Source organism: Kogia breviceps, chromosome 1, assembly GCF_026419965.1.
Source record: "Kogia breviceps isolate mKogBre1 chromosome 1, mKogBre1 haplotype 1, whole genome shotgun sequence".
Lineage (NCBI taxonomy): Eukaryota > Metazoa > Chordata > Mammalia > Artiodactyla > Physeteridae > Kogia > Kogia breviceps.
In genome coordinates this window covers 182,804,815-182,831,504 of record NC_081310.1, presented here as the reverse complement: position 1 = coordinate 182,831,504, position 26,690 = coordinate 182,804,815, and the positions used below count along the sequence as shown (strand labels likewise).

Sequence of the window (26,690 nt, the reverse complement as noted above, 5' to 3'; positions counted from 1 at the left end):
ATGGGCCAGGCACAAGTCACAAATATTTCACAAATATTGTCGAATTTGTCCTCAAACTACTCTGTAACATGGGTATTGTCTTATTATTTATTTTTCATAGATGATGAACCAAAGAATAGATGAGTTAAATAGGGAATGGTTATACAGTTCATTACTGAATAAATGGACAGATATACGAAGAATGGTGTCCTATGCAGAATTTTGAGAAGAAAGTCAAAATCTCACGTTAATCCAAGAAATCTTTCTGCATCTCGGAGATGCTTGAGGAAGAGATCTCAAATACCCTCAGTCAATTTGTTCCTTCCTTTCTTCATTCAAACAGTTCGGGGCACAGGGAATCAGCTGTGAACAAGACAAATAGATCCTGTTCTCTTGGAGCTTCCGTTGTACCGGGCGTTGTACCGCCGCGCAAAGATTAAGATAGGATGCTGTGATGGTGACTGTAGGCCTACTTTGGTCACTTGATGGGCACAATCTGTGCTCTGGGTTGCTTTCTCACACTTTTGGTGGCGTTTTCTTCCTTTTACCCCTCTTCCTCCAGCAACACGCTCAGACGGTTCCGCCGCGCTGCCCTGGTTCTCCACTCAGTGCGCCTGCGCCCAAGCCTGGCCCAATACAGCCCAAGGCTGTATCGAGGGCGGGATTGGTTCCTCATCTGGGGAAGCAGAAAGGGGCGGGGCGTTGTCCCGAAACCTGTGGCTGCTGGCTGACGGAAGTGAGCTGGAGACTCGGAAAAGTTGTTGTCGCCGGAAGTCTGGGGGAAAAGCGCTACCGGGTGATGGCAGCAAAGGCTAAGGCAGAGGAGGTGGGTGGGGCTGGTCTTGCCCAGCGGTTGGGAGTGTAGGGGCCTTTGCGGCTAGACGAATAGGTGGTGCCAGGGAAGCAGAGAGGGGGGCGCAGACACTGTGGGGTCGGGGTCGGCAGTGAGGGCGCCCGGCCTGTCGGGAACCGCGGGGAATCACCTGGGCCGTCCGGGAAGAAGCCGAACCGGCCCCGCCTCCAGCCTGTCGTCCGCCGCAGGTGCCGGTGGACGGCGCAGAGAAGCAGCAGCCCCTTGCGGCGGCCGAGGAGCTGGTCGCCCAGAAGCGCGAACAGAGACTGCGCAAATTCCGGGAGCTGCACCTGAAGCGGGTGAGTCGCCCCAGAGGCCAGCTGAGACCTGTCACGTGGCCAGGCCCTTACGCGTTTGTGGAGGGACGAGGAAGCCGTACCAACGCGTGTGACAGACCTGCAGAGCTGGATGAAAGTTCGGTCCCGATGCTTCTCAACCTGGCATCACACTGAAGTCACTTTGAGAACTTTTAAAAGCTAGACATGGTTAGGCCTCACTTCCAGAGTGTCTGATTTGATCAGTTTCTAAACACAGACATTGGTATTTTTTTAAGCATCCTCCCCCCGCACCCTCCTCTCAGCTCAAGTGATTCTGTATGGAGGGGGATACCGTGGACCAGAAATGGAAAGTAACTTGTCTGTTGTCACGCAGCAAGTTGGCGTCATTCGTCCAAAAACAGCCCCTCCCCTAATGGCCTCTAGTGTGCTATAGCCAACTATCAACAGATGGTGTGGATACAGTGGTAAATGTGGTAAGGCTTCTGCCCAGTTATGGAGGCAGATCCGTAACCAATAACTACTTCACGACTTGGTAAATAGTATGTTAGAGGGAGGAACAAAGTGCCTCAAAAGTGCAGAGACGAAGACTGACAGCTGGAGACTAAGGTGACAGCTAAGCTGCTTGAAAAATGGGTAGGATATTATCAGAAAAGTAAAGGAGTTGGGAGCAGTAGGAACGAGAGCAAAGGAAAAGTGTTCATTAGGATAGGAGGTCAGCAGGCAGCTGGAGACAATAGATATGTGTGAGGTCTGTAGTTATCTCTATTTGCACAGAAAAACGCAATCTAAAAACTAGTGGGACATACTTAATTCACTTGAAATACTGTTTAAAAAAATAGGAGGCTGGATGATATGTGAAGAAGCAATGATATAATTCAAACATCCCCCTTTTGCAGTCTTTAATGAGTCACTGGATCACAGTCAGTGGCTGTGAACATCACAAAAAGGATAAAATCAGAGATTATGTGTCTCCTGATAGAAGTATGTAGCACCAGTTTCATATAAGTAGACTTGCTAAAAATAAATCTAACCTGAATTGGGGACTTCCCTGGTGGTCCAGTGGTAAAGAATCTGCCTTAAAATGCAGGGGACGCAGGTTTAATCCCTGGCTGGGGAACTAAGATCCCACATGCTACAGGGCAACTAAGCCCACGTGCCACAACTACTGAACTCGCGCACCTCAACTAGAGCCCGTGTGCCACAAACTACAGAGTCCACACGCTCTGGAACCTGCATGCCACAACTAGAGAAGAGAAAACCCGCATGCCACAACTAGAGAAGAGAAAACCCGCACGCCACAACTAGAGAGAAGCCCGTGCACCACAACGAAAGATCCTGCATGCCTCAACGAAGATCCCACGTGCCGCAACTAAGGCCCGACACAGCCAAAAATAAAATTAAATAAATAATAAATAAATCTTTAAAAAAAAAATAAATCTAACCTGAATTGGATGAAGCCACTAGATCTACTGACCAATTTACAGGAAATACAGGGGTCAAAAAAATACGTTATAGGACGGCAACTAACAGATGCCACTTTGGGAAACAACAGGACAGTCAACACAGTCATTTTCACACTCCTCAAAAAAGCAATGGATAAAAAAGATGGAAAAGGAAACTATACATTAAATAAACCTTAAGAGGTGTACATACATATTGACTAATTGCAACATGTGGGACTTGTCTGAATTCCAATTCAAACAAACTGTAAAGATAATAATGAACACTTATGAGACCATGAGGAAAATGTGAACACTGACAAGATATTTGATAATAAGGAGTTACTTGGGGAGTGTGCTGATGGTATTGTGGTAAAAGAGATATTACAATATTATAGGTAAAAAAGAAAAACAGCTAGAAATCAGGAAATTTGGGTTCTTGGCCTAACTGCCACTAACTCTGTCACCTAAAACTTTCTGAACTTCATAGATAATAGAATTAGATTGTAGTCCTTCTCATTCCACCTTCATGGTTTATGCTGTAAGTGTGACCACCTGTCCACTTGCACAGTGTTTTTTTTTTAATAAATGTATTTTATTTTTGGCTGCATTGGGTGTTCGTTGCTGCACGTGGGCTTTCTCTAGTTGTGAGCAGGGGCTACTCTTCCTTGCGGCACGCAGGCTTCTCATTGCAGTGGCTTCTCGTTGCAGAATATGGGCTCTAACCACGTGTGCTTCAGTAGTTGTGCACGCAGGCTCAGTAGTTGTGGCTCACGGGCTCGAGAGCACAGGCTTCAGTAGTTGTGGCATGCAGGCTCAGTAGCTGTGGCTCGAAGGCTCTAGAATGGAGGCTCGGTAGTTGTGGCACACGGACTTAGTTGCTCCGAGGCATGTGGGATCTTCCCGGACCAGGGCTCGATTCCGTGTCTCCTGCATTGGCAGGCAGATTCTTAACCACTGCGCCACCAGGGAATGCTCCCTCTGTTTGTTTTTTGTTTTCTGTTTTTGTTTTTTTTTTTGAGAGAGAGATTATGAGGACAGAGAGATTATGAGGAGAGAGAGAGATTATGAGGAGAGAGAGATTGTGAGGAGAGAGAGAGAGATTATGAGGAGAGAGAGAGATTGTGAGGAGAGAGAGAGAGATTGTGAGGAGAGAGAGATTGTGAGGAGAGAGAGATTATGAGGAGAGAGAGATTATGAGGAGAGAGAGAGACAGAGGTTATGAGGACAGAGAGATTATGAGGAGAGAGAGAGATTATGAGGAGAGATTAGGAGAGAGAGATTATGAGGAGAGAGAGAGAGATTGTGAGGAGAGAGAGATTGTGAGGAGAGAGAGAGATTATGAGGAGAGAGAGACATTGTGACGAGAGAGAGAGAGATTGTGAGGAGAGAGAGAGAGATTATGAGGAGAGAGAGAGATTATGAGGAGAGAGAGATTATGAGGAGAGAGAGATTATGAGGAGAGAGAGAGATTATGAGGAGAGTGAGAGAGATTATGAGGAGAGAGAGAAATTGTGAGGAGAGAGAGAGATTGTGAGGAGAGTGAGAGAGATTATGAGGAGAGAGGGAGATTGTGAGGAGAGAGAGAGATTGTGAGGAGAGAGAGATTATGAGGAGAGAGAGATTAGGAAAGAGAGATTATGAGGAGAGAGAGAGATTATGAGGAGAGAGAGATTATGAGGAGAGTGAGAGATTATGAGGAGAGAGAGAGAAATTGTGAGGAGAGATAGAGACTGTGAGGAGAGTGAGAGAGATTATGAGGAGAGAGGGAGATTGTGAGGAGAGAGAGAGATAGTGAGGAGAGAGAGAGAGATTATGAGGCGACAGAGAGAGAGATTGTGAGGAGAGAGAGATTGTGAGGAGAGTGAGAGATTATGAGGAGAGAAAGAGATTGTGAGGAGAGAGAGAGATTGTGAGGAGAGTGAGAGAGATTATGAGGAGAGAGCGAGAGATTAGGAGAGAGAGATTATGAGGAGAGAGAGATTATGAGGAGAGTGAGAGAGATTATGAGGAGAGTGAGAGAGATTATGAGGAGAGTGAGAGAGATTATGAGGAGAGTGAGAGAGATTATGAGGAGAGAGAGAGATTGTGAGGAGAGAGAGATTGTGAGGAGAGAGAAAGAGATTGTGAGGAGAGAGAGAGAGATTGTGAGGAGAGAGAGAGATTGTGAGGAGAGAGAGAGAGATTGTGAGGAGAGAGAGAGATTGTGAGGAGAGAGAGAGAGATTGTGAGGAGAGAGAGATTATGAGGAGAGAGAAACATTGTGAAGAGAGAGAGAGATTGTGAGGAGAGAGAGATTATGAGGAGAGAGAGAGATTATGAGGAGAGAGAGAGAGATTGTGAGGAGAGAGAGAGATTTTGAGGAGAGAGAGAGATTATGAGGAGAGAGAGAGATTATGAGGAGAGAGAGATGAGGAGAGAGAGAGATTAGGAGAGAGAGATTATGAGGAGAGAGAGATTATGAGGAGAATGAGAGATTATGAGAAGAGAGAGAGAGATTGTGAGGAGAGAGATACTGTGAGGAGAGTGAGAGAGATTATGAGGAGAGAGAGAGATTGTGAGGAGAGAGAGAGATTGTGAGGACAGAGATTATGAGGAGACAGAGAGAAATTATGAGGCGAGAGAGAGTTTATGAGGACAGAGAGATTATGAGGAGAGAGAGAGAGATTAGGAGAGAGATTATGAGGAGAGAGAGAGATTGTGAGGAGAGTGAGGTAGATTATGAGGAGAGAGAGAGAGATTATGAGGAGAGAGAGAGATTGTGAGGACAGAGATTATGAGGAGACAGAGAGAGAGAGAAATTATGAGGAGAGAGAGATTATGAGGAGAGAGAGTTTATGAGGACAGAGAGATTATGAGGAGAGAGAGAGATTGTGAGGAGAGAGAGATTATGAGGAGAGAGAGAGAAATTATGAGGACAGAGATTATGAGGAGAGAGAGATTATGAGGAGAGAGAGATTGTGAGGAGAGTGAGAGAGATTATGAGGAGAGAGAGAGAGATTGTGAGGAGCGAGAGAGAGATTGTGAGGAGAGAGAGAGATTGTGAGGAGAGAGAGAGATTATGAGGAGAGAGAGATTGTGAGGAGAGTGAGAGAGATTATGAGGAGAGAGAGAGAGATTGTGAGGAGAGAGAGAGATTGTGAGGAGAGTGAGAGAGATTATGAGGAGAGAGAGATTGTGAGGAGAGAGAAAGAGATTGTGAGGAGAGAGAGAGAGATTGTGAGGAGAGAGAGAGAGATTGTGAGGAGAGAGAGAATGAGGAGAGAGAGAGATTATGAGGAGAGAGATTATGAGGAGAGAGAGATTGTGAGGAGAGAGAGATTGAGGAGAGAGATGAGAGAGAGATTGTGAGGAGAGAGAGATTGTGAGGAGAGAGAGAGAATTATGAGGAGAGGGAGAGAAATTATGAGGACAGAGAGATTATGAGGAGAGAGAAAGATTGTGAGGAGAGAGAGATTATGAGGAGAGAGAGAGAGATTGTGAGGAGAGAGAGATTGTGAGGAGAGAGAGAGAAATTATGAGGACAGAGAGATTATGAGGAGAGAGAGAGATTATGAGGAGAGAGAGATTGTGAGGAGAGAGAGATTATGAGGAGAGAGAGAGAGATTGTGAGGAGAGAGAGATTGTGAGGAGAGAGATTATGAGGAGAGAGAGAGATTGTGAGGAGAGAGAGAGATTATGAGGAGAGAGAGATTTTGAAGAGAGAGAGATTATGAGGAGAGAGCGAGAGATTAGGAGAGAGAGAGATTATGAGGAGAGAGAGAGATTATGAGGAGAGTGAGAGAGATTATGAGGAGAGAGAGATTGTGAGGAGAGACAGAGAGATTGTGAGGAGAGAGAGAGAGATTGTGAGGAGAGAGAGAGAGATTGTGAGGAGAGAGAGAGAGATTATGAGGAGAGAGAGATTATGAGGAGAGAGAGAGACATTGTGAAGAGAGAGAGAGAGATTGTGAGGAGAGAGAGAGATTATGAGGAGAGAGAGAGAGATTATGAGGAGAGAGAGAGAGAGATTGTGAGGAGAGAGAGAGAGATTGTGAGGAGAGAGAGAGAGATTATGAGGAGAGAGAGAGAGATTGTGAGGAGAGAGAGAGACATTGTGAACAGAGAGAGATTATGAGGAGAGAGAGATTATGAGGAGATAGAGAGATTATAAGGAGAGAGAGATTATGAGGAGAGAGAGATTATGAGGAGAGTGAGAGAGATTATGAGGAGAGTGAGAGAGTTTATGAGGAGAGAGAGAGATTGTGAGGAGAGAGAGAGATTGTGAGGAGAGTGAGAGAGATTATGAGGAGAGAGAGATTGTGAGGAGAGAGAGAGAGATTGTGAGGAGAGAGAGAGATTGTGAGGAGAGAGAGAGATTATGAGGAGAGAGGGAGAGATTGTGAGGAGAGAGAGATGAGGAGAGAGAGAGATTTTGAGGAGAGAGAGATTATGAGGAGAGAGAGAGACATTGTGAAGAGAGAGAGAGATTGTGAGGAGAGAGAGAGATTTTGAGGAGAGAGAGATTGTGAGGAGAGAGAGATTATGAGGAGAGAGAGAGAGATTATGAGGAGAGAGAGATTATGAGGAGAGAGAGAGATTGTGAGGAGAGAGAGAGAGATTATGAGGAGAGAGAGAGATTATGAGGAGAGAGAGAGATTTTGAGGAGAGAGAGATTATGAGGAGAGAGAGAGATTGTGAGGAGAGAGAGAGATTGTGAGGAGAGAGAGAGATTATGAGGGGAGAGAGAGATTTGGAAGAGAGAGATTATGAGGAGAGAGAGAGATTATGAGGAGAGAGAGAATAGGGGAGAGAGAGATTAGGAGAGAGAGATTAGGAGGAGAGAGAGAGATTATGAGGAGAGAGAGAGATTGTGAGGAGAGAGAGAGATTGTGAGGAGAGAGATTATGAGGAGAGAGAGAGAGATTGTGAGGAGAGAGATTATGAGGAGAGAGAGAGATTGTGAGGAGAGAGATTATGAGGAGAGAGAGAGAGATTGTGAGGAGAGAGATTATGAGGAGAGAGAGATTATGAGGAGAGAGAGAGAGATTGTGAGGAGAGAGAGAGATTGTGAGGAGAGAGAGAGAGATTATGAGGAGAGAGAGAGATTTTGAAGAGAGAGAGATTATGAGGAGAGAGAGATTATGAGGAGAGAGAGATGAGGAAAGAGAGAGATTAGGAGAGAGATTATGAGGAGAGATAGAGATTATGAGGAGAATGAGATTATGAGGAGAGAGAGAGAGATTGTGAGGAGAGAGATATTGTGAGGAGAGTGAGAGATTATGAGGAGAGAGATAGATTGTGAGGAGAGAGAGATTATGAGGAGAGAGAGAGAAATTATGAGGACAGAGAGATTATGAGGAGAGAGAGATTGTGAGGAGAGAGAGATTATGAGGAGAGAGAGAGATTGTGAGGAGAGAGAGATTGTGAGGAGAGAGATTATGAGGAGAGAGATTATGAGGAGAGAGAGAGATTGTGAGGAGAGAGAGAGATTATGAGGAGAAAGAGATTTTGAAGAGAGAGAGATTATGAGGAGAGAGAGATTATGAGGAGAGAGAGAGATTATGAGGAGAGAGCGAGATATTAGGAGAGAGAGAGATTATGAGGAGAGTGAGAGAGATTATGAGGAGAGAGAGATTGTGAGGAGAGAGAGAGAGATTGTGAGGAGAGAGAGAGATTGTGAGGAGAGAGAGAGAGATTGTGAGGAGAGAGAGAGAGATTATGAGGAGAGAGAGATAATGAGGAAAGACAGAGATTATGAGGAGAGAGAGAGACATTGTGAAGAGAGAGAGAGAGATTGTGAGGAGAGAGAGAGATTATGAGGAGAGAGAGAGATTATGAGGAGAGAGAGAGAGATTGTGAGGAGAGAGAGAGATTGTGAGGAGAGAGAGAGAGATTATGAGGAGAGAGAGAGAGATTGTGAGGAGAGAGAGATTATGAGGAGAGAGAGAGATTGTGAGGAGAGTGAGAGATTATGATGAGAGAGAGAGATTGTGAGGAGAGAGAGAGATTATGAGGAGAGAGAGAGACACTGTGAGGAGAGAGAGAGAGATTGTGAGGAGAGAGAGATTGTGAGGAGAGAGATTATGAGGAGAGAGAGAGATTGTGAGGAGAGAGAGAGAGATTGTGAGGAGAGAGAGATTGTGAGGAGAGAGAGATTATGAGGAGAGAGAGATTATGAGGAGAGAGAGAGACAGAGGTTATGAGGACAGAGAGATTATGAGGAGAGAGAGAGATTATGAGGAGAGAGAGATTATGAGGAGAGATTAGGAGAGAGAGATTATGAGGAGAGAGAGAGACTATGAGGAGAGAGAGAGATTATGAGGAGAGAGAGAGATTGTGAGGAGAGAGAGAGAGATTGTGAGGAGAGAGAGAGAGATTGTGAGGAGAGAGAGATTGTGAGGAGAGAGAGATTATCAGGAGAGAGAGATTATGGGGAGAGAGAGAGACAGAGGTTATGAGGACAGAGAGATTATGAGGAGAGAGAGAGATTATGAGGAGAGAGAGATTATGAGGAGAGAGAGATTAGGAGAGAGAGATTATGAGGAGAGAGAGAGATTGTGAGGAGAGTGAGAGAGATTATGAGGAGAGAGAGAGATTGTGAGGAGAGAGAGATTATGAGGAGAGAGAGAGACATTGTGACGAGAGAGAGAGAGATTGTGAGGAGAGAGAGAGAGATTATGAGGAGAGAGAGAGATTATGAGGAGAGAGAGATTATGAGGAGAGAGAGATTATGAGGAGAGAGAGATTATGAGGAGAGAGAGAGATTATGAGGAGAGTGAGAGAGATTATGAGGAGATAGAGAAATTGTGAGGAGAGAGAGAGATTGTGAGGAGAGTGAGAGAGATTATGAGGAGAGAGGGAGATTGTGAGGAGAGAGAGAGATTGTGAGGAGAGAGAGATTATGAGGAGAGAGAGATTAGGAAAGAGAGATTATGAGGAGAGAGAGAGATTATGAGGAGAGAGAGAGAAATTGTGAGGAGAGATAGAGACTGTGAGGAGAGTGAGAGAGATTATGAGGAGAGAGGGAGATTGTGAGGAGAGAGAGAGATTGTGAGGAGAGAGAGAGAGATTATGAGGCGACAGAGAGAGAGATTGTGAGGAGAGAGAGATTGTGAGGAGAGTGAGAGATTATGAGGAGAGAAAGAGATTGTGAGGAGAGAGAGAGAATGTGAGGAGAGAGAGAGAGATTGTGAGGAGAGTGAGAGAGATTATGAGGAGAGAGAGATTATGAGGAGAGTGAGAGAGATTATGAGGAGAGTGAGAGAGATTATGAGGAGAGAGAGAGATTGTGAGGAGAGAGAGAGATTGTGAGGAGAGTGAGAGAGATTATGAGGAGAGAGAGATTGTGAGGAGAGAGAAAGAGATTGTGAGGAGAGAGAGAGAGATTGTGAGGAGAGAGAGAGATTGTGAGGAGAGAGAGAGAGATTGTGAGGAGAGAGAGAGATTGTGAGGAGAGAGAGAGAGATTGTGAGGAGAGAGAGATTGTGAGGAGAGAGAGATTATGAGGAGAGAGAGAGAGATTATGAGGAGAGAGAGATTATGAGGAGAGAGAGAGATTGTGAGGAGAGAGAGAGAGATTATGAGGAGAGAGAGAGATTATGAGGAGAGAGAGAGATTTTGAGGAGAGAGAGATTATGAGGAGAGAGAGAGATTGTGAGGAGAGAGAGAGATTGTGAGGAGAGAGAGAGATTATGAGGGGAGAGAGAGATTTGGAAGAGAGAGATTATGAGGAGAGAGAGAGATTATGAGGAGAGAGAGAATAGGGGAGAGAGAGATTAGGAGAGAGAGATTAGGAGGAGAGAGAGAGATTATGAGGAGAGAGAGAGATTGTGAGGAGAGAGAGAGATTGTGAGGAGAGAGATTATGAGGAGAGAGAGAGATTGTGAGGAGAGAGATTATGAGGAGAGAGAGAGATTGTGAGGAGAGAGATTATGAGGAGAGAGAGAGAGATTGTGAGGAGAGAGATTATGAGGAGAGAGAGATTATGAGGAGAGAGAGAGAGATTGTGAGGAGAGAGAGAGATTGTGAGGAGAGAGAGAGAGATTATGAGGAGAGAGAGAGATTTTGAAGAGAGAGAGATTATGAGGAGAGAGAGATTATGAGGAGAGAGAGATGAGGAAAGAGAGAGATTAGGAGAGAGATTATGAGGAGAGATAGAGATTATGAGGAGAATGAGATTATGAGGAGAGAGAGAGAGATTGTGAGGAGAGAGATATTGTGAGGAGAGTGAGAGATTATGAGGAGAGAGAGAGATTGTGAGGAGAGAGAGATTATGAGGAGAGAGAGATTAGGAAAGAGAGATTATGAGGAGAGAGAGAGATTATGAGGAGAGAGAGAGAAATTGTGAGGAGAGATATAGACTGTGAGGAGAGTGAGAGAGATTATGAGGAGAGAGGGAGATTGTGAGGAGAGAGAGAGATTGTGAGGAGAGAGAGAGAGATTATGAGGCGACAGAGAGAGAGATTGTGAGGAGAGAGAGATTGTGAGGAGAGTGAGAGATTATGAGGAGAGAAAGAGATTGTGAGGAGAGAGAGAGAATGTGAGGAGAGAGAGAGAGATTGTGAGGAGAGTGAGAGAGATTATGAGGAGAGAGAGATTATGAGGAGAGTGAGAGAGATTATGAGGAGAGTGAGAGAGATTATGAGGAGAGAGAGAGATTGTGAGGAGAGAGAGAGATTGTGAGGAGAGTGAGAGAGATTATGAGGAGAGAGAGATTGTGAGGAGAGAGAAAGAGATTGTGAGGAGAGAGAGAGAGATTGTGAGGAGAGAGAGAGATTGTGAGGAGAGAGAGAGAGATTGTGAGGAGAGAGAGAGATTGTGAGGAGAGAGAGAGAGATTGTGAGGAGAGAGAGATTGTGAGGAGAGAGAGATTATGAGGAGAGAGAGAGAGATTATGAGGAGAGAGAGAGAGATTATGAGGAGAGAGAGATTATGAGGAGAGAGAGAGATTGTGAGGAGAGAGAGAGAGATTATGAGGAGAGAGAGAGATTATGAGGAGAGAGAGAGATTTTGAGGAGAGAGAGATTATGAGGAGAGAGAGAGATTGTGAGGAGAGAGAGAGATTGTGAGGAGAGAGAGAGATTATGAGGGGAGAGAGAGATTTGGAAGAGAGAGATTATGAGGAGAGAGAGAGATTATGAGGAGAGAGAATAGGGGAGAGAGAGATTAGGAGAGAGAGATTAGGAGGAGAGAGAGAGATTATGAGGAGAGAGAGAGATTGTGAGGAGAGAGAGAGATTGTGAGGAGAGAGATTATGAGGAGAGAGAGAGAGATTGTGAGGAGAGAGATTATGAGGAGAGAGAGAGATTGTGAGGAGAGAGATTATGAGGAGAGAGAGAGAGATTGTGAGGAGAGAGAGAGATTGTGAGGAGAGAGAGAGAGATAATGAGGAGAGAGAGAGATTTTGAAGAGAGAGAGATTATGAGGAGAGAGAGATTATGAGGAGAGAGAGATGAGGAAAGAGAGAGATTAGGAGAGAGATTATGAGGAGAGATAGAGATTATGAGGAGAATGAGATTATGAGGAGAGAGAGAGAGATTGTGAGGAGAGAGATATTGTGAGGAGAGTGAGAGATTATGAGGAGAGAGAGAGATTGTGAGGAGAGAGAGATTATGAGGAGAGAGAGAGAAATTATGAGGACAGAGAGATTATGAGGAGAGAGAGATTATGAGGAGAGAGAGATTGTGAGGAGAGAGAGATTATGAGGAGAGAGAGAGATTGTGAGGAGAGAGAGATTGTGAGGAGAGAGAGATTAGGAGAGAGAGATTATGAGGAGAGAGAGAGAGATTGTGAGGAGAGTGAGAGAGATTATGAGGAGAGAGAGAGATTGTGAGGAGAGAGAGATTATGAGGAGAGAGAGAGACATTGTGACGAGAGAGAGAGAGATTGTGAGGAGAGAGAGAGAGATTATGAGGAGAGAGAGAGATTATGAGGAGAGAGAGATTATGAGGAGAGAGAGATTATGAGGAGAGAGAGAGATTATGAGGAGAGTGAGAGAGATTATGAGGAGATAGAGAAATTGTGAGGAGAGAGAGAGATTGTGAGGAGAGTGAGAGAGATTATGAGGAGAGAGGGAGATTGTGAGGAGAGAGAGATTGTGAGGAGAGAGAGATTATGAGGAGAGAAAGAGATTGTGAGGAGAGAGAGAGAATGTGAGGAGAGAGAGAGAGATTGTGAGGAGAGTGAGAGAGATTATGAGGAGAGAGGGAGATTGTGAGGAGAGAGAGATTGTGAGGAGAGAGAGATTATGAGGAGAGAAAGAGATTGTGAGGAGAGAGAGAGAATGTGAGGAGAGAGAGAGAGATTGTGAGGAGAGTGAGAGAGATTATGAGGAGAGAGAGATTATGAGGAGAGAGAGATTAGGAGAGAGAGATTATGAGGAGAGAGAGAGAGATTGTGAGGAGAGTGAGAGAGATTATGAGGAGAGAGAGAGATTGTGAGGAGAGAGAGATTATGAGGAGAGAGAGAGACATTGTGACGAGAGAGAGAGAGATTGTGAGGAGAGAGAGAGAGATTATGAGGAGAGAGAGAGATTATGAGGAGAGAGAGATTATGAGGAGAGAGAGATTATGAGGAGAGAGAGAGATTATGAGGAGAGTGAGAGAGATTATGAGGAGATAGAGAAATTGTGAGGAGAGAGAGAGATTGTGAGGAGAGTGAGAGAGATTATGAGGAGAGAGGGAGATTGTGAGGAGAGAGAGATTGTGAGGAGAGAGAGATTATGAGGAGAGAAAGAGATTGTGAGGAGAGAGAGAGAATGTGAGGAGAGAGAGAGAGATTGTGAGGAGAGTGAGAGAGATTATGAGGAGAGAGAGATTATGAGGAGAGTGAGAGAGATTATGAGGAGAGTGAGAGAGATTATGAGGAGAGAGAGAGATTGTGAGGAGAGAGAGAGATTGTGAGGAGAGTGAGAGAGATTATGAGGAGAGAGAGATTGTGAGGAGAGAGAGAGAGATTGTGAGGAGAGAGAGAGAGATTGTGAGGAGAGAGAGAGATTGTGAGGAGAGAGAGAGAGATTGTGAGGAGAGAGAGAGATTGTGAGAGAGAGAGAGATTGTGAGGAGAGAGAGATTGTGAGGAGAGAGAGATTATGAGGAGAGAGAGAGAGATTATGAGGAGAGAGAGATTATGAGGAGAGAGAGAGATTGTGAGGAGAGAGAGAGAGATTATGAGGAGAGAGAGAGATTATGAGGAGAGAGAGAGATTTTGAGGAGAGAGAGATTATGAGGAGAGAGAGAGATTGTGAGGAGAGAGAGAGATTGTGAGGAGAGAGAGAGATTATGAGGGGGAGAGAGATTTGGAAGAGAGAGATTATGAGGAGAGAGAGAGATTATGAGGAGAGAGAGAATAGGGAGAGAGAGATTAGGAGAGAGAGATTAGGAGGAGAGAGAGAGATTATGAGGAGAGAGAGAGATTGTGAGGAGAGAGAGAGATTGTGAGGAGAGAGATTATGAGGAGAGAGAGAGAGATTGTGAGGAGAGAGATTATGAGGAGAGAGAGAGATTGTGAGGAGAGAGATTATGAGGAGAGAGAGAGAGATTGTGAGGAGAGAGATTATGAGGAGAGAGAGATTATGAGGAGAGAGAGAGAGATTGTGAGGAGAGAGAGAGATTGTGAGGAGAGAGAGAGAGATTATGAGGAGAGAGAGAGATTTTGAAGAGAGAGAGATTATGAGGAGAGAGAGATTATGAGGAGAGAGGATGAGGAAAGAGAGAGATTAGGAGAGAGATTATGAGGAGAGATAGAGATTATGAGGAGAATGAGATTATGAGGAGAGAGAGAGAGATTGTGAGGAGAGAGATATTGTGAGGAGAGTGAGAGATTATGAGGAGAGAGAGAGATTGTGAGGAGAGAGAGATTATGAGGAGAGAGAGAGAATTATGAGGACAGAGAGATTATGAGGAGAGAGAGATTGTGAGGAGAGAGATTATGAGGAGAGAGATTATGAGGAGAGAGAGAGATTGTGAGGAGAGAGAGAGATTATGAGGAGAAGAGATTTTGAAGAGAGAGAGATTATGAGGAGAGAGAGATTATGAGGAGAGAGAGAGATTATGAGGAGAGAGCGAGATATTAGGAGAGAGAGAGATTATGAGGAGAGTGAGAGAGATTGAGGAGAGAGAGATTGTGAGAGGAGAGAGATTGTGAGGAGAGAGAGATTGTGAGGAGAGAGAGAGAGATTGTGAGGAGAGAGAGGAGAGATTATGAGGAGAGAGAGATTATGAGGAAAGAGAGAGATTATGAGGAGAGAGAGAGACATTGTGAAGAGAGAGAGAGAGATTGTGAGGAGAGAGAGAGACATTGTGAAGAGAGAGAGAGAGATTTGAGGAGAGAGAGAGATTATGAGGAGAGAGAGAGAGATTATGAGGAGAGAGAGAGAGATTGTGAGGAGAGAGAGAGATTGTGAGGAGAGAGAGAGAGATTATGAGGAGAGAGAGAGAGATTGTGAGGTGAGAGAGATTATGAGGAGAGAGAGATTGTGGAGAGTGAGAGAGATTATGATGAGAGAGAGAGATTGTGAGGAGGAGAGAGAGATTATGAGGAGAGAGAGAGGACACTGTGAGGAGAGAGAGAGAGATTGTGAGGAGAGAGAGATTGTGAGGAGAGAGATTATGAGGAGAGAGAGAGATTGTGAGGAGAGAGAGAGAGATTGTGAGGAGAGAGAGATTGTGAGGAGAGAGAGATTATGAGGAGAGAGAGATTATGAGGAGAGAGAGAGACAGAGGTTATGAGGACAGAGAGATTATGAGGAGAGAGAGAGTTTATGAGGAGAGAGAGATTATGAGGAGAGATTAGGAGAGAGAGATTATGAGGAGAGAGAGAGACTATGAGGAGAGAGAGAGATTATGAGGAGAGAGAGAGATTGTGAGGAGAGAGAGAGAGATTGTGAGGAGAGATTGTGAGGAGAGAGAGAGAGATTGTGAGGAGAGAGAGATTGTGAGGAGAGAGAGATTATCAGGAGAGAGAGATTATGGGGAGAGAGAGAGACAGAGGTTATGAGGACAGAGAGATTATGAGGAGAGAGAGAGATTATGAGGAGAGAGAGATTATGAGGAGAGAGAGATTAGGAGAGAGAGATTATGAGGAGAGAGAGAGAGATTGTGAGGAGAGTGAGAGAGATTATGAGGAGAGAGAGAGATTGTGAGGAGAGAGAGATTATGAGGAGAGAGAGAGACATTGTGACGAGAGAGAGAGAGATTGTGAGGAGAGAGAGAGAGATTATGAGGAGAGAGAGAGATTATGAGGAGAGAGAGATTATGAGGAGAGAGAGATTATGAGGAGAGAGAGAGATTATGAGGAGAGTGAGAGAGATTATGAGGAGATAGAGAAATTGTGAGGAGAGAGAGAGATTGTGAGGAGAGTGAGAGAGATTATGAGGAGAGAGGGAGATTGTGAGGAGAGAGAGAGATTGTGAGGAGAGAGAGAGAGATTATGAGGAGAGAGAGAGAGATTGTGAGGAGAGAGAGATTATGAGGAGAGAGAGAGATTGTGAGGAGAGTGAGAGAGATTATGATGAGAGAGAGAGATTGTGAGGAGAGAGAGATATTATGAGGAGAGAGAGAGACACTGTGAGGAGAGAGAGAGAGATTGTGAGGAGAGAGAGATTGTGAGGAGAGAGATTATGAGGAGAGAGAGAGATTGTGAGGAGAGAGAGAGAGATTGTGAGGAGAGAGAGATTGTGAGGAGAGAGAGATTATGAGGAGAGAGAGATTATGAGGAGAGAGAGAGACAGAGGTTATGAGGACAGAGAGATTATGAGGAGAGAGAGAGATTATGAGGAGAGAGAGATTATGAGGAGAGATTAGGAGATAGAGATTATGAGGAGAGAGAGAGACTATGAGGAGAGAGAGAGATTATGAGGAGAGAGAGAGATTGTGAGGAGAGAGAGAGAGATTGTGAGGAGAGAGAGAGAGATTGTGAGGAGAGAGAGATTGTGAGGAGAGAGAGATTATCAAGAGAGAGAGATTATGGGGAGAGAGAGAGATTATGAGGAGAGAGAGATTATGAGGAGAGAGAGATTAGGAGAGAGATTATGAGGAGAGAGAGAGACTATGAGGAGAGAGAGAGATTATGAGGAGAGAGAGAGATTGTGAGGAGAGAGAGAGAGATTGTGAGGAGAGAGAGAGAGATTGTGAGGAGAGAGAGATTGTGAGGAGAGAGAGATTATCAGGAGAGAGAGATTGTGAGGAGAGAGAGAGAGATTATGAGGAGAGAGAGAGATTATGAGGAGAGAGAGATTATGAGGAGAGAGAGATTGTGAGGAGAGTGAGAGAGATTATGATGAGAGAGAGAGATTGTGAGGAGAGAGAGAGATTATGAGGAGAGAGAGAGACATTGTGAGGAGAGAGAGAGATTGTGAGATGAGAGAGAGATTGTGAGGAGAGAGAGAGAGATTGTGAGGAGAGAGAGAGAGATTATGAGGAGAGAGAGAGAGATTATGAGGAGAGAGAGAGAGATTGTGAGGAGAGAGAGAGAGATTGTGAGGAGAGAGAGAGATTGTGAGGAGAGAGAGAGAGATTGTGAGGAGAGAGAGAGAGATTATGAGGAGAGAGACAGAGGGATTATGAGGAGAGAGAGAGATTATGAGGAGAGAGAGAGAGATTATGAAGAGAGAGAGATTATGAGGAGAGAGAGAGAGATTGTGAGGAGAGAGAGATTGTGAGGAGAGAGAGAGATTATGAGGAGAGAGAGATTGTGAGGAGAGAGAGAGAGATTGTGAGGAGAGAGAGATTGTGAGGAGAGAGAGATTATGAGGAGAGAGAGATTATGAGGAGAGAGAGAGACAGAGGTTATGAGGACAGAGAGATTATGAGGAGAGAGAGAGATTATGAGGAGAGAGAGATTATGAGGAGAGATTAGGAGAGAGAGATTATGAGGAGAGAGACAGATTATGAGGAGAGTGAGAGATTATGAGGAGAGAGAGAGATTATGAGGAGAGAGAGATTGTGAGGAGAGAGAGAGAGATTGTGAGGAGAGAGAGAGAGATTGTGAGGAGAGAGAGATTGTGAGGAGAGAGAGATTATGAGGAGAGAGAGATTATGAGGAGAGAGAGAGACAGAGGTTATGAGGACATAGAGATTATGAGGAGAGAGAGAGATTATGAGGAGAGAGAGATTATGAGGAGAGATTAGGAGAGAGAGATTATGAGGAGAGAGAGTGAGATTGTGAGGAGAGTGAGAGAGATTATGAGGAGAGAGAGAGATTGTGAGGAGAGAGAGATTGTGAGGAGAGAGAGAGATTATGAGGAGAGAGAGAGACATTGTGACGAGAGAGAGAGAGATTATGAGGAGAGAGAGAGATTATGAGGAGAGAGAGATTATGAGGAGAGAGAGATTATGAGGAGAGAGAGAGATTATGAGGAGAGTGAGAGAGATTATGAGGAGAGAGAGAAATTGTGAGGAGAGAGAGAGATTGTGAGGAGAGTGAGAGAGATTATGAGGAGAGAGGGAGATTGTGAGGAGAGAGAGAGATTGTGAGGAGAGAGAGATTATGAGGAGAGAGAGATTAGGAAAGAGAGATTATGAGGAGAGAGAGAGATTATGAGGAGAGTGAGAGATTATGAGGAGAGAGACAGAAATTGTGAGGAGAGATAGAGACTGTGAGGAGAGTGAGAGAGATTATGAGGAGAGAGAGAGAGAGATTATGAGGCGACAGAGAGAGAGATTGTGAGGAGAGAGAGATTGTGAGGAGAGTGAGAGATTATGAGGAGAGAAAGAGATTGTGAGGAGAGAGAGAGATTGTGAGGAGAGTGAGAGAGATTATGAGGAGAGAGCGAGAGATTAGGAGAGAGAGATTATGAGGAGAGAGATTATGAGGAGAGTGAGAGAGATTATGAGCAGAGTGAGAGAGATTATGAGGAGAGTGAGAGAGATTATGAGGAGAGAGAGAGATTGTGAGGAGAGAGAGAGATTGTGAGGAGAGTGAGAGAGATTATGAGGAGAGAGAGATTGTGAGGAGAGAGAGAGAGATTGTGAGGAGAGAGAGAGAGATTGTGAGGAGAGAGAGAGATTGTGAGGAGAGAGAGAGAGATTGTGAGGAGAGAGAGAGAGATTGTGAGGAGAGAGAGATTATGAGGAGAGAGAGACATTGTGAAGAGAGAGAGAGAGATTGTGAGGAGAGAGAGATTATGAGGAGAGAGAGATATTATGAGGAGAGAGAGAGAGATTGTGAGGAGAGAGAGAGATTTTGAGGAGAGAGAGAGATTATGAGGAGAGAAAGAGATTATGAGGAGAGAGACATGAGGAGAGAGAGAGATTAGGAGAGAGAGATTATGAGGAGAGAGAGATTATGAGGAGAATGAGAGAGATTATGAGAAGAGAGAGAGAGATTGTGAGGAGAGAGAGATTATGAGGAGAGAGAGAGATTATGAGGAGAGAGCGAGATATTAGGAGAGAGAGAGATTATGAGAAGAGAGAGAGATTATGAGGAGAGTGAGAGAGATTATGAGGAGAGAGAGATTGTGAGGAGAGAGAGGGAGATTATGAGGAGAGAGAGATTGTGAGGAGAGAGAGAGAGATTGTGAGGAGAGAGAGAGAGATTATGAGGAGAGAGAGATTATGAGGAAAGAGAGAGACTATGAGGAGAGAGAGAGACATTGTGGAGAGAGAGAGAGATTGTGAGGAGAGAGAGAGATTATGAGGAGAGAGAGAGAGATTATGAGGAGAGAGAGAGAGATTGTGAGGAGAGAGAGATTATGAGGAGAGAGAGAGATTATGAGGAGAGAGCGAGATATTAGGAGAGAGAGAGATTATGAGGAGAGAGAGAGATTATGAGGAGAGTGAGAGAGATTATGAGGAGAGAGAGATTGTGAGGAGAGAGAGAGAGATTGTGAGGAGAGAGAGAGATTGTGAGGAGAGAGAGAGAGATTGTGAGGAGAGAGAGAGAGAGATTATGAGGAGAGAGAGATTATGAGGAAAGAGAGAGTTTATGAGGAGAGAGAGAGACATTGTGAAGAGAGAGAGAGAGATTGTGAGGAGAGAGAGAGATTATGAGGAGAGAGAGAGAGATTATGAGGAGAGAGAGAGAGATTGTGAGGAGAGAGAGAGAGATTATGAGGAGAGAGAGAGAAATTATGAGGAGAGAGAGATTATGAGGAGAGAGAGATTGTGAGGAGAGTGAGAGAGATTATGATGAGAGAGAGAGAGATTGTGAGGAGAGAGAGAGATTATGAGGAGAGAGAGAGACATTGTGAGGAGAGAGAGAGATTGTGAGGAGAGAGAGAGATTATGAGGAGAGAGACAGGGATTATGAGGAGAGAGAGAGATTATGAGGAGAGAGAGAGAGATTATGAGGAGAGAGAGATTATGAGGAGAGAGAGAGAGATTGTGAGGAGAGAGAGATTGTGAGGAGAGAGAGATTGTGAGGAGAGTGAGAGAGATTATGAGGAGAGAGAGAGATTGTGAGGAGCGAGAGAGAGATTGTGAGGAGAGAGAGAGATTATGAGGAGAGTGAGAGAGATTATGAGGAGAGAGAGAGATTATGAGGAGAGTGAGAGAGATTATGAGGAGAGAGAGATTGTGAGGAGAGAGAGAGAGATTGTGAGGACAGAGAGAGAGATTGTGAGGAGAGAGAGAGAGATTGTGAGGAGAGAGAGAGAGATTATGAGGAGAGAGAGATTATGAGGAAAGAGAGAGATTATGAGGAGAGAGAGAGACATTGTGAAGAGAGAGAGAGAGATTGTGAGGAGAGAGAGAGATTATGAGGAGAGAGAGAGAGATTATGAGGAGAGAGAGAGATTGTGAGGAGAGAGAGAGAGATTATGAGGAGAGAGAGAGATTATGAGGAGGGAGAGAGATTTTGAGGAGAGAGAGATTATGAGGAGAGAGAGATTATGAGGAGAGAGAGATTTTGAAGAGAGAGAGATTATGAGGAGAGAGAGATTATTAGGAGAGAGAAAGATTATGAGGAGAGAGCGAGATATTAGGAGAGAGAGAGATTATGAGGAGAGAGAGAGATTATGAGGAGAGTGAGAGAGATTATGAGGAGAGAGAGATTGTGAGGAGAGAGAGAGAGATTGTAAGGAGAGAGAGAGAGATTGTGAGGAGAGAGAGAGAGATTGTGAGGAGAGAGAGAGATTATGAGGAGAGAGAGATTATGAGGAAAGAGATTATGAGGAGAGAGAGAGACATTGTGAAGAGAGAGAGAGAGATTGTGAGGAGAGAGAGAGATTATGAGGAGAGAGAGAGAGATTATGAGGAGAGAGAGAGAGAGATTGTGAGGAGAGAGAGAGAGATTGTGAGGAGAGAGAGAGCGATTATGAGGAGAGAGAGATTATGAGGAAAGAGATTATGAGGAGAGAGAGAGACATTGTGAAGAGAGAGAGAGAGATTGTGAGGAGAGAGAGAGATTATGAGGAGAGAGAGAGAGATTATGAGGAGAGAGAGAGAGAGATTGTGAGGAGAGAGAGAGAGATTGTGAGGAGAGAGAGAGATTATGAGGAGAGAGAGAGAGATTGTGAGGAGAGAGAGAGATTATGAGGAGAGAGAGAGAGATTGTGAGGAGAGAGAGATGAGGAGAGAGAGAGATTGTGAGGAGAGAGAGATTATGAGGAGAGAGAGAGACATTGTGAAGAGAGAGAGAGATTGTGAGGAGATTGAGAGATTATGAGGAGAGAGAGAGATTGTGAGGAGAGAGAGATTATGAGGAGAGAGAGATTGATTATGAGGAGAGAGAGATTATGAGGAGAGAGAGAGAGATTGTGAGGAGAGAGAGAGAGATTATGAGGAGAGAGAGAGATTATGAGGAGGGAGAGAGATTGTGAGGTGTGAGTGAGTGTTGTGTGTGAGGTGAGGTGAGATTGTGTGGTGAGTGTGAGTTGTGTGGAGTGTGTGATTGTGAGGAGGTGAGATTTGAGGTGAGTGAGTGATTGTGGTGGGAATGAGAGATTATGAGGAGAGAGAGATTATGAGGAGAGATTATGAGGAGAGAGAGAGATTGTGAGGAGAGAGAGAGAGATTATGAGGACCCCTCTGTTTGTTTTTAAAGGGAGACTAAAGAAGGCGTTAAGACTGGTGTTTTTAGAGGTGTTAAACCTGAAACTTTGTCTTCAACCCAATCTGAATTTAAAAAGCAATGAGAGGGCTTCCCTGGTGGCGCAGTGGTTGAGAATCCTCCTGCCGATGCGGGAGACACGGGTTCGTGCCCTGGTCCGGGAAGATCCCACATGCCGCGGAGCAACTGAGCCCGTGAGCCATGGCCGCTAGGCCTGCGCGTCCGGAGCCTGTGCTCCGCAACGGGAGAGGCCACAACAGTGAGAGGCCCGCATACCGCAAAAAAAAAAAAAAAAAAAAAAAAAAAAAAGCAATGAGAAATGGAATCACTTTCTCAGTATTTGACTGTGTAGTTCACTAGTATCTAAAATCATCTCAAATACCTCTGTACAGTGGAACTGATACTTCAGGAAATGCTGTTTCAATCCAATCCTAAGTGACTTGCTTACATCACACAGCCAGGGAGTAGTCAAATCAGTATATTTCTCAGGTCTTCTTACTCCCAAACTATTGCTCTTTCCATCTGTACCACATGGTTCCTTGAAGGCAGTAAAATAATACTTAAAGGTATAGATATTGGTGTTTACCTCTCTTCCCCCTACATGAAATCTCTTCAGTACAAACACACTCGGACACAGTCTTTCAGTACAAACACACTCGGACAAAGTCTTCTCCAGTGGCTCCCTTCCTTTCAGGATAAAATCCATAAGTCCATTTTGGATGGCCTACCATACAAGAAGATAGGTAACATTTGGATTTTTTTCCATACCTCTGCTGACAAACTTTGTGTCCTGGTAGTAGAATGAAGCTTGAAAATTAAATCACCAGGAAGTTGTGGAGGAAGATAAAAGACTTAAGTTACCTGCAAATTGGGAAGCTAAGAAAGCTCATTTGGAATGGGAATTGCAGGAAGAAAAAAAGAAAAAAGTAAATACACTCCTGCCACCTTCATAAGCTGTGGATTCAAATATTATATTGTGTTTTGTTCAGGCGGTATATTGCATGGTAGTTAAGCATTAAGCATTCTAGCTCTGGTTTCCTCATCTGTACCTTAGAGAGTTGTGAGAATAAAATATGTAAGACATTTACAACACTGCGTGGCACATAGTTACAGCCACATAATGGATATTAGGGTAAAAGGTTAAGCTACAGTAACAAAAGCTCCAACAATAAGAAAAGATAAAACTCATGAGTCTCTCCTGTATCAGTTCCCAGTTGAGCAGCCCAAGTTACCTGGCCTGATGCAGCTGCAAGGGACGTTGAGAAATGGGCGGCCATAAGCCCAGAAAGGAGGCGAGAAAGGATTTTGATGGACACCTAATGTGTCCCCCACAGCTATTTTTGATGTCAGGTTTTTTTTGGTTTTTTTTTTTCCAGTACTTGGGCCTCTCACTGTTGTGGCCTCTCCTGTTGTGGAGCACAGGCTCCGGACGTTCAGGCTCAGCGGCCATGGCTCACGGGCCCAGCCGCTCCGCAGCATGTGGGATCTTCCTGGACCAGGGCACGAACCCGCGTCCCCTGCATCGGCAGGCGGACTCTTAACCACTGCGCCACCAGGGAAGCCCCCTTGGTGTCAGTTTTATTGATGTATTATTTCTTACAGATATAGCAGATTCCACAATTTTCTTTGTAAACTGGCCATTTTACTGTCTTGATGGCAGTCTTTAGGCCTTTGATTTGAAAGGAAATAAGGAATTGTATAAGGCAATAAAGCTAATGTTTTTTCCCCTCGTTTTAGGAATGTACAGCAAGAGGGTAAGACTATAAGAAAGTGAAGTTGCTAGAGATCAGTGCAGAAGATGCAGCAAAAGTGGGAGAGGCAAAAGAGGAGGAAAAACCCCAATCTGGGATTTTCAGGTAAAAATGGCTTTTACTTTATTGAATGGGCCTATTAATGGCCCATTTAACAACAAGTCTAATAATGTCCCACCCAACATCTAAAATAGTATGGTTTCTCTTTTTTTCAGATTATGCTGCTGCCCAATTACGCCAGTATCATAGGTTGACAAAGCAGATCAGACCTGACATGGAAAGTCGATGTGATTTTAAAGCATACATTATGTATGTTACTGGAAGGCCTTGAATTTAAGAGTGCTGATTTTGGAGCTTTGCTTCCTCGCCTTGGGTCCTGGCTCCACCACTAAGTAGCTGTGTCACACAGTTTTGCTCGTTTCCTCATCTGTAAATAGGGAATAACAACAGTGCCCACCTCACAGGGTTATTATCAAGATTAAATAAATTCATACAATGCCCTCAATTAGTGCTTGGCACACAGAAAGCACTGTATATGTATTGGCTATTATTTGTTATCATTGATTATTACTGTTGCTATTACCCTTATCCACAGGTAAGGGACACAGTAATACTTTCTTTCGTCATGCACAGTAAACGATGCTAAACTGCACTCCTTACCTAATTATGTAAGTAAGACAGGTACTGTGCTAAGGATCAAGACTGTTTTAATAGTGATAGTGTAGAGTGGAGAGGGCTATAAATTGTGCCCTCAATTGAGCATGTTACTCAAGCTTTCCCACTGTTACGAACTTCGTTAATTCCATTAACCTGTGGTCCTCAGCTAACTCATTTGGGCTTTGGAGGGGGTGGGTTTTTTTGGCCAGGCAGCATGCAGGATCTTAGCTCCCAGATCAGGGATCGAACCCAGGCCCCCCTGCAGTGGAAGCATGGAGTTTTAACCACTGGACTGCCAGGGAAGTCCCAGGAGTAGATATTTCTTAAATATCTTTTTTGGGGTCTGAATTCTATTTCTTTGAAATCAAGTATCTCAAAGTTTTCCACTTTTGACCACTAAACATTGTCCAGTTCTGAAGGTATAGGATCTTCCACTTCACTCTTTTTCAGTGGAGAGGAGTTCTACCCAACATCTAACAGTCTTCATGGAACACATGTGCCTTCCACAGAGGAAATTGATAGGATGGTCGTAGACTCGGAAAAGCAGTAAGTACTACAAATGGAGCCTAAAGTTTTAGTAGTGATTCATGCTTAATGACAAAATTAACTATATGGTCTTGAAGTGTAGCAACTGGATTGAAGTTAAGGAACATTTGAATTATTAGTTTGAAGAATGGTCCTATTCACCACCACTTTTATATGTGTGGGGTTTTTTTAAACATTTTTATTGGAGTATAAGTGCTTTACAATGTTGTTAGTTTCTGCTGTATAACAAAGTGAATCAGCTATATGTATACATATATCCCCATATCCCCTCCCTCTTGCATCTCCCTCCCGCCCTCCCTATCCCACCCCTCTAGGTGGTCACAAAGCATCGAGCTGATCTCCCTGTGCTATGCAGCTGCTTCCCACTAGCTATTTTACATTTGGTAGTGTATATATTTCAATACTACTCTTACTTCGTCCCAGCTTACCCTCCCCCCACCCCCCCCCTCCTCAAGTCCATTCTCTATGTCTGTGTCTTTTTTCCTGTCCTACACCTAGGTTCGTGAGAACCATTTTTTTTTAGATTCCATATATGTGTTAGCATACAGTATTTTTTCTTTCTGACTTCACTCTGTATGACAAACACTAGGTCCATCCACCTCAAATAACTCAAATTTCGTTTCATTTTATGGCTAAGTAGAATTCCATTGTATATATGTGCCACATCTTCTTTATCCATTCATCTGTCGATGGACACTTACATTACTTATATGTGTTTTGAATGGGGTAACTACTAGGCAGAATCTACAGAGTTATGTATAAAAATTCTCTCAATGTAATGTATCACCACTCATATTTCAGCCTGAACCTGGGTAATTTCCCAAACTTCAGACCAGATCATCTGATGATACTGTTAACTTACAAGATTAAATTCAAGAAGAATGCTCATTGAACATACATCCTTGTAGGATGCTTTCTAAAGATATTGCTTTCAGTCTTAACTATTAAGAACAAAAAGGAGGGACTTCCCTGGTGGTACAGTGGTTAAGAATCCGCCTGCCAATGCAGGGGACATGAGTTCGATCCCTCGTCCGAGAATATCCCACATGCCGCAGAGCAACTAAGCCCAAGAGCCACAACTACTGAAGCCCGCAGTCCTAGAGCCCATGCTCTGCAACGAGAAGCCACTGCAATGAGAAGACTGCTCACCACAACAGAGTAGCCCCCGCTCGCCGCAACTAGAGAAAGCCCGTGCGCAGCAACAAAGACCCAAAGCAGCCAAAAATAAATAAATAAATAAATTTTTTTTTTTTTTTAAAAAAAAGGAATGCAGCTTTGAATTCTGTATATTTGTTTCCGTTACAGAATTGAAAAACGAGACAAATACAGCCGGAGACGTCCTTATAATGATGATGCAGATATTGACTACATTAATGAAAGGAATGCTAAATTCAACAAGAAGGCAGGAAGATTCTATGGGAAATATACAGCTGAAATTAAACAAAACTTGGAAAGAGGAACAGCTGTCTAATCTCCTTCAGGAACTGTTCTGACTGCCAAATTGTACCAGTAAATCAGGACTCTTTCCTTTTATAATTTGTAAAGACGTGTTCTACAAATCTGTGTATTTTCATACTTACATATTATTCATTTGTTTTAGAAAATTGTCTTGTATTTCTGTGTTTGAAGTGTGTGCTTAATGTGTGCACTCTGCTAGGCTTAAAATCCTTAGATACAAACACAAGTCATCATCATGCTGAAATCTGTCATACATTTGACTTGACCTGGAGTTGAACTTGGGAGCTTCAGGGGTGAGTTGCTAAATTGGCACTAATTCTTCTTCTAAGCTATGGTAGGTAGTGAAAGAAAGGCAGTGGTCACTGGAAATTCAACCTAATCCCTCCCTGCTCCAAGAGGTCACAATTAGCAGGTGCTTGCCTGTCCCATGTTCTATCCCATGGCCCAGGTGCATTTATGGAGGGTGGGAGACTGATTCTCCAATAGCATTTTACAAATATGCCATCCTTCAAAAAGCAAATATGCCTTGGAAGAAGGTGTGAAAGTATTATTAAAATACACATAATACAATCTTTTTTTTTTAATGGCTAACTGGAATTCTAACCTTATTTCAACTGTAACTAAAAAATTAGGACATGTGATTTTAGTAGTAATTATGAGAAACAGAGGATAGAAAACCTGAAGTCAGGAGTATCCCATGAAAGTGAAGACTATTTGTGCCATGTTACTTGAATAAAAACATGCCTAAGATTGAGATCAGT

General features: G+C 43.9%; 1 pseudogene; it reads left to right on the top strand.

Annotated features, from left to right (window-relative positions):
• Positions 1–778: 778 nt before the first annotated feature.
• On the top strand, positions 779–26,075 carry LOC131740229 (pre-mRNA-splicing factor SYF2-like; annotated as a pseudogene).
• Positions 26,076–26,690: the final 615 nt, after the last annotated feature.